The sequence below is a fragment of the Arvicanthis niloticus genome, chromosome 6 (assembly GCF_011762505.2).
Source record: "Arvicanthis niloticus isolate mArvNil1 chromosome 6, mArvNil1.pat.X, whole genome shotgun sequence".
NCBI lineage: Eukaryota > Metazoa > Chordata > Mammalia > Rodentia > Muridae > Arvicanthis > Arvicanthis niloticus.
In genome coordinates, this window is record NC_047663.1 from 67,151,588 (window position 1) to 67,159,683 (window position 8,096).

The 8,096-nt window shown below is 51.0% G+C and overlaps 1 protein-coding gene across 4 annotated transcripts in view; it reads right to left on the reverse strand.

The window, feature by feature from the left end:
* Nucleotides 1–7,059, reverse strand: part of P4ha2 (prolyl 4-hydroxylase subunit alpha 2) — a 30,961-nt gene extending 23,902 nt beyond the window's left edge. For 2 of the 4 annotated variants that reach the window (XM_034505889.2, XM_034505887.2), the window contains exons 1-2: nt 6,958–7,059; nt 6,337–6,464 (exon numbers count right to left, since the gene is read on the reverse strand). The gene's annotated coding sequence lies outside the window, so the exon portion shown is untranslated. Of the gene's footprint in view, nt 1–6,336; nt 6,468–6,957 lie in introns of all 4 variants that reach the window. The other 2 variants (XM_034505886.2, XM_076936842.1) reach the window with 1 other exon arrangement.
* Between the last annotated feature and the right edge of the window lie 1,037 nt (nt 7,060–8,096).

The following is an 8,096-nucleotide window of genomic DNA, read 5'->3' on the forward strand; positions in this document are numbered from 1 at the left end:
TCTGCTCATTTCTTCTGACCCCAGAGCCCCTGAACTTAAAAGGCTTCATATAAAAAGTCACCTAGCTTGGGTCAGGTGAGAGGAGGGGCTAACCTGAGTGCAGCAGCTTTCTACAGGGGGTGGGGAATGCCAGCCCCTGCATCACAGCTACACCTAGCACTCACCCAGGACAGAGAGTGGGGATTCGTGTGTCTGGCCCAGGCCAGTGCTGCCCAAAGCCTTCTCAGTCAAGAGCCCTCAAAAAGCCATGAAAAACAATCCAGGAGGTGGTTATGGTCAAATCCCATTTTATGAAACACAGCACCAGATAAGAACACTGCTGTTCTTCATGGGCTGCACCTCAGGGTTTAGGATAACGTCTACCTTGTAGCAAGCACCCAAGGAGGTATTCTTCATCAGATTTGTCCAGACAAAATACAACTAAAGAGTTCACACTTTGTACAGTAGATTAATATAAGCTATATAACAATAAACACCATGTGTACATCAACATAGAAAGATCAAAGCAGACTGGCAAAGGCCAGCCCTCCAATAATACATGCTGTATGCACCATGTTTTGAGAGGAAAAAATTATGTATGTATGCATGTAGGAAAGAATTATGCTCTAACTGTATCTCGGTGATATAATTTTATTTTTCTTTTTATCTTTGTTTTCTTGATCATTCTACAAGACATTCTACTAGAATTTCTTAAATATATGCATATATATATGTAATACGTTCAATATGTAAAGTAAACAAAGTAGAACATTCTCAACAGAACTCCAAAGGGACCTTGGCTGTCCCAGTGTCTGGACCCCTGTGGGGAGGTCTTTCAAAGCCTGCCAATGTCCCAGTGACAGTAATTCACCCACCAGGCAACTGGCACTGTTTTTCAGAACGGTGATTCCAAGACACACAACCAGAGGTCCTGCAGCAAGCCTGCTCTTTGGAAAGTACATTTATAACCTGGCCAAGTAGCCATGAAAAGATGTTTCCAGCTGCAAACCAGCAGCGTCCTCAGCTTCTCCCCTTACCTCATCGGGGAAAGACCCTCTGCCAAGCTCCCAGCTGCAGCCCAAATGCTACAGCCTGTGCTTTAACAAAGCATTTAACAGCCTAGAGACCGAACATGAGTTTGCAAATAGATCTTGCCTGGCACTGGGCAAAATGCTGTCTGCCTTCAGTGCAAGGATCACCCCCCCCAACAGGACTCTTGAACCTCCTTTTCCATCACTATCCTGCCTGCTTGCACTATGGCTAACTCTAGGCTGGTAGAGCTGAGAGGACCCAGGAACTCTCAGTTGTGTACAGGTTCCAAGCGCTCCCACCACTGAAGCACATGGATGTCGTACAGCCCCAGAAATACACCCAAGTCTCATTACCAGACACTGTGCCTCAGCCATCACCCTGGTCTACCGCACACCCTTCGGCCATGCAGACCCTACCTGCTCTGACCTCTCCGCCTCTGAAATGGCTTTCCTCCAACTCTGTTCTACCAAGTAGCCAGCAAGGTTTGCCAAAGCTCTCCCTTTGGCTCCCCACAACTAGAAAGATATGGTCCAAATACCTTAGCCCAAAGGGCCCTTGTAGCGCTGTGACCCGGCCCTGTTACCCTCTCCAGCCCCATTGCACCACCCCAGACCTCAAACCTTCAATGACTTCATGTGAAAAATATTTACTTTCACCAAGAGCCTTGTGAGAGCAAGATCTCCGCTCAGTGAAGCCAAATGATCTCCCCTCTCCCAGAGTCCTCCTGAGTTTCATCTCTCAGTGTCCATTTAGGAAAGCACATAAAAAGGTCAGTAAAGGGACTCTCTGGCCTTAGATCTGCAGCCTGACGACTACCACCAAAGCAAAACGGAAGCTGAATGGGTCTGACAAGAACGCATGCATCCGGTAAAGTACATCTATCCTAACATCATCTCTGTTCAGTACATGAATGCCGGGTGCCGACAAAGCCACCGCCTCCTGCTTTGATAACAGGGCAGTGAACTGGCAGAGAGGCTGTGGAAGTGTGCATGCCAACACTGAGCTGGGTTCCCATCAGAGCCTCAACAAACGGTCAAGTTGAACTTAACTTACCAAAAATAAACTTTACCAAAAGCTAAAAGGCATCCCTGCCACCCTACAGCCATGCCCTGGGCTCCAAACCATCTATTCTCCCTTAGCTAGGGAGAAGACACCGATGACCCAAGGAGAGTCTCAGGCTCCTCCCACTCCCTCTAGACTAGCATCTCCAGTGGCTACAGAGGCACCAGACTGAGGAGTGAGGGAACCCCAGCTGATGAAGGGTGAAATACCAGTGGCAGTTGACACGTCCTCCAAATTCCTTCTGTAAGAGACCATCCACGGGCATGGAGTCCCCACAGAGCTTGCACACAGAAGTAGACCCAAAATGGCTGAAAAGCCAGCAGATCTCTACCCAGAGGCACCCCCTGGTTTGTTTCCCATTCTTCTCTCCTTTCCCCTCACCCCAGCTGCCCTGCAATGCTTTTCCAATAAGTATTAAACACTTAAGCTCTGCCTCCGGCTCTGTTTTCTGGGAACCTACTCTAAGATAACCATGGTTTATGTTTCCAAAGATCTTTCATTTCTATCATCTAATTCTCACAAAACCCTTGTAAGCCAGATAATCATCTCTGCTCCAGATACAATACTCCTCCCTTGTCCACAGAGAATAGATTCCAAGAACCCCAGTGCGGGCCCAAAACCACAGATAGTATCAAACCCTCTATATGCTGCTTTTCTCAGTGAGTATGAGCCTATGATAAAGTTTAATTTAGGAACTGGACACAATGAGAGATTATCAGCGGAACAAGGTAGAATAATTATAACAATGGACTGAATGAAATGAAATGGCCAGTGTTGGGCCCACTACTGAATAGGTTACCTGAGCACAATCACTGTTAATACTGTACCGTCCACCTGATAACTTGGCTATAAAGGATGGAAGGACTAACAACGGGTAGTGTACACTGCATGGATACACTAAGGAAGGAATGATACCCTGGGAAGGCCAGCATTGAGTGGCACGGAGTCTGTCACAGAACTTAGGAGAGCTTACAGTTGTTTCTGTCTACTCTTTTCCAGTTATTATTTCACAGTGTGGTTGACCATGGAGAATGAAAACTGCACAAAGTAGGAATGAGGAAGCACTGGAAGTCTTATGTAAACGACATAAGAAAGACCACTGAGGCTGCCGAAGGCTTCCTAGACCGGACACTGCTGGCAAGCTAAGCTCCCCAGCTAAGGCCCCTTCTGCAAGAACACACTGATACCATCTGATCTTACTCAGTAACTTGTGTCACCTCCTAGCATATGTGCCTTCCTGAAACTGCAAAGCCACACTGCACTCAGATTGAAAACTTGATCATGGGTGTCTCAAAGATTCACAGATAAAAGCCCATGACACCCGTACTTGGAGCCTACCAGGAAAAGGAGAGCTCATAGATGAAAAGAAATAGCACAGTTCCCTGAATTCAAGTGGGTAGACCCTTCTGCTGGACACATCAGACATTATCAGCCAGCCCAGCTCTGACACCCAAGCAGCAGGTATGTCTGCCGTGGGGTTAGAAAGACCCAGAGTTAAATCCTAGCTCCAACTGTTTTTGTGACCTTGGTCCTGGTTTTGTGACCTTGGACGAGTCCTAGACTCCCTGATCCTCAGTTTCCTCATTTATACAATGGAGATCATCCTTAGGACCTATTCTTGATAGTTCTGTATGTGATGATACATGCCAGCAAGCTGTCAATCACCCAGCTGAGTTTGACCAATCATCAGAACCAACCAAGAGGATCACAGGAACTCAAGGGGACCTGAAGTAGGCAGTTGCTCAGCCCAAGTTAGTGGCTCTTGGAATGGGGAAGGTCCATACAAGGAGGCAGTGAAGAAACAAGAAAATCTCAGAAGGTGAGTGAAGTCTGGGTCCCAGGAATGCCAGAAGAGATGACATATTCAATTCAGAAGGGGCTGAAAACAGGTGTCATCAAGGTATGTAACATTTGGAGATGACCCTGGAATTGGCCAACCACAGGCCCCAAAGCTCACAAAAAAAAAAAAAAAAAAAAAGGTTCCCTAGCAAAAGACAGGGAGCAGAACCAATACTCCAAAATCTCTTATACTTCTGTGTTTCTGACTTGCTCATTCCAATCTCCCACAGTAACCAGGCCTTGGGATCTCCACCACTCCCTGACTCTCAGGAATGCCAGGTACAGAGCAGGCAATCTCTAGCAAGCATTTACCAAGAAGGTTGGAACAGAGGCTGTTCTGCACCAGGCTCAAAATGATCCTATCAGGGCCAGGGAAATCACTATCCAAACATGAAACCCTCTGCCCTGCAGTGGCACCAGCTAAACAAAACCCCGCTTCTCCAGGAAGCCCAGTCCGAGCTTCTCACACTGCTCTCGCTGAGAAGAAAACTGTCTGTCTATCCTTCACTCCACATCCCCAGCACAAACCCCACAGACCATAGGACTCAGCAATCCCCTTTGCTCTGGGATAGGCTGGTGCCCCACCCTCAGGCACTTCAAAGGTCTAAATGACTAGATTTGAAGGACTTTTTTTTTTCAAAGTTAAACTCTCTTTCCAGGACTCTGCTGGTCCTTCACGTGCCTGCATTATAGCATTTGCTGCCAACCCCCATCTGCATAAAATTAAACTCTTGACAGATCCCAGAAGCCAGGGACACACCCCCCAGGCCTTTGCACATTATCAGCCAGCGTGGCCATAAGTCAGCCAAGGCCTTTGGTCCAGCCTCAAACCCTCCCAAGGATGTGGGAGGGTGCAGTCAAAAATGGAAGCTTTCTCAGGAGATAAGAAAACCCTCAATCCCCTCACTCCACTCAGTCTCCAGAGTTGCATGTCCTCAGTCTCCCTCTGATAAGCACCCATACGAAGGGCTCCTCCCTAGGCCCAAGACCAGCTGCCAGGGCTAAACTGCAATCTCAGAGAGATTCTGAGCTGCCTGTGGGCAAAGACAGCTCCTCCTCCCCCTCCTCCCCCTCCTCCCCCTCCTCCCCCTCCTCCCCCTCCTCCCCCTCCTCCCCCTCCTCCCCCTCCTTACCCTTCTCCTTCATTCAAGCCCCAGGCCCAGTCTAGCCAGATGCGAAGCACACACTATTCACGGAACGACCCATAGTCCATTGTGGACAGTACAATCTATAGATAAGTAAGCCACTCTGCATCACCTCTCTGCAGAGCCTGTGACAATGTGGAGGGACTCCCAAAGGCCATACACAATACTTCAGTTGAGTTGTCACTGTGTCTGCCTGCTGAGCTCTGACAGTATTAAGGAGGGTCAGTATGACAGAATCTTCAGGCTAAGGCCTCCAGCCAACTCACTCCATCCTTGCGACGTGGCTTCACTGGCTGGGCCACACAGTGGACAAGCTTGTGTGAGAACAAGAAGGCCCAAGAAAAGAATCCAAAGGTCAAACATCCTGTACATGGAAAGGAGCCGAGAGGCTGGGCCTTGAGGCTCAGAACCATATCGAGAAGACTACACCTTGGACACTTCAGAGGCCGTGGAGATACAAGCCAGAGGAAATCCTGGTCAATTTAACAGAGCACTCAACCATGGGTTGACTCAGATGTGATATAAATTCAGAACAAGCAACAGCTTTCCAAATCACCCTATAAATTCTGAGCTAGACAATAGACCTTTGCAAAGCCTAGGACGATGGGGACTCTATAAGCTACAAAGTGGTGAACCCAGACCCTGCTCTTAGGACCGGGAAGCCCTTCCAACAGGAGGAATAAGGTGTCAGTAACCAGATGGCCTGCATCAAGAAGCCAAAGTCTTAAAGTGTTATTCTGCAAGGTGAGGGTCCACTGTATGGCCCAGTCATTGAAGCCACATCGCAAGGATGGAGTGAGTTGGCTGGAGGCCTTTTCCCAATGATTCTCTCATACTGAGGCTCCTTAGCACTTTGAGAGCTCAGAGGAGTAGCTATTGGGAGCAACTCAATGATCTCCTACAGCATAGTAAATGATGCATTAGAACATAGATGACAGGCACACCTATCTGTACTTCCCAGTAAAAACCTGCGATGGAAGTGCCCTGACCCATGCTCATGCCGCAACGGTTCAATGGACTTTCCTCATGCATTCCTTGTGGGTGGGGCCCTTGGACAGCTACTCCCTCAAGCGGCTCTTTCCCCCCCCACCACCACCACCACCTTGATTCCACTAGAGTACCACAAAGGTGATACTGGCCCAAGCCTGTGGCTACTTGGAGTGTTTCCAGGTTCATAAGTGACCGATCCAGTTTACAGGAGCTCCCGTCTCCTGTCTGGAAGCATCCAGACATCTACCAAGTTCACACAGCCCAAACTCCATACCAACTCAGTACTTACCTTGCTGGTGCTCTGGACCTGGATTTTCTGAGTCTTCCCTTCTGCCTGCCTCCGTCCTTGAAAGTGCCCAGGCACAGAGAATGTTCTATTTGTTCAATCAGTCAGCCAATCGCCACCGGTCTCTGAAACTACTAAGGGAAAACATCAGCGGTTCGACAAGGATGTCTTCTGACAGATAGGAGGAGACTTTCTGATTTAACAGCCCATAAAACTGGCAGGCACCAAGCTGGTCCTTGCCAGGGTTGGGAGCCAGGGGTCTTCCTCGTCCTAAGCAGCGCCGCCTCCGGGGCCAGGCGGGCGCCTCTGCCTTAGATCGGGGGCGACCCAGGGGTCAGGCCGCCCCTTCCCGGGAGCCTGACCCGACAAGCCCGCTAAGTGTCCTGACCGGCCCGGCCTAGCAGTACCGGCAGGAAGGGAACCGCTGACCTCACCGCCCTAACCCTGGGAAGGGACGCGGGCGGGACAGGAACCCAGGCGGGTGCAGAATCAGGGCGCCAGGCGCGGAGCGCGGGGCTGAGTGACCCGGGATCCAGCTCCCGGCTCCGCACAGAGCAGAACGCACTGCCCGGCCACCCGGACCCAAGCCCAGCCCGGACGACGACCCCGCACACCCGCGCTCACCTGGACACGCGCAGCAGCCGGCGTTTCCAGAACCTCCCGCGGCGTCGCCCTGGCGCTCTCGGCTCCGCCCTCGTCAGAGGCTCCGCCCGCTTGAGCCTCCGCCACGTCCCCACCTCCCGCCGGGGGCCCGCCTGCTGCTGGCTCTGAGCCACTGGAGCCTTTGGGAAGGCCGGAGCCAGCAGCCACGCGCTGCACGTATGCGGTGCACGCCTCCCTGCGCCGCGTGGGACCAGCACAGGAGCGACGCCCCCATCCCAGCCTGCCCCAGTCCTCTGTGGTCCCACCACTACCACATTCATCACCACTGGCAAGTTGCAGAAGGCTGGTGTCACTAAGGACAGGAATTGAGTATCCCGGGAGAGGACCGGCTGGAGGAAAAAGACAAGGGTCTAAGGTTTCAGTGCACCTCATCTCCAGAGGACCCATCTCCAAAGCCTAACTACTTTCTCTGAGGGGCTCAGGCTAGCCGGCTAAGGCTCTTCTGACAATAGGAGGAAGAGAGGTTGCCATAGCCTGGAGCATCTCATCCTGGGGCCAACCTATGGATTATCACACAGGCCAATGAGATTGGACACCTCAGCCAGCCGGGTCTGAGAGACAGAGAGCCAAGAATACAGGGAAGCAGCCGACCTCAGTCTGAACTGAAGGATGCTCTGGCCGCTGAGCAGGTTCCCACGCCTGCCCTGTAAGCTTGCTTCTTCATGAATGAGGAGTCTGAGAATCTCATCAGGGAGCAGAGCCCAGAACAGAGATGCCCGGCCTGTGGGACTGCGCCTGGAGTTAGGTGTGGATTCCCTATAATGGCATGGGCCAGGCAGACAGCCCAGACTAGGAAAGACAGACACACAGAAGCAACTCAGAAAATACTATCGAGCCACTTGTCCGAGTCTGTGTCAGCCTCCAGCCAAGAGCTCAGCTGAAATCAATCACAAACTTTCCTGCATCTGCTATGCCACAGAAAGTACAGTTTGCCCAGATCTTCCCATGCCCACCAGCTTCTCTGTCCCAAGTGATCCTCCTCCTCCTCCTCCTCCTCTTCCTCTTCCTTTCCGTGGGATCTTTCCCATTGGCCTATGAATACCTTCAAGCCATGGCTATGGAAACATAGCCCTCACCCCACTCTACCACCTACTGTGCAT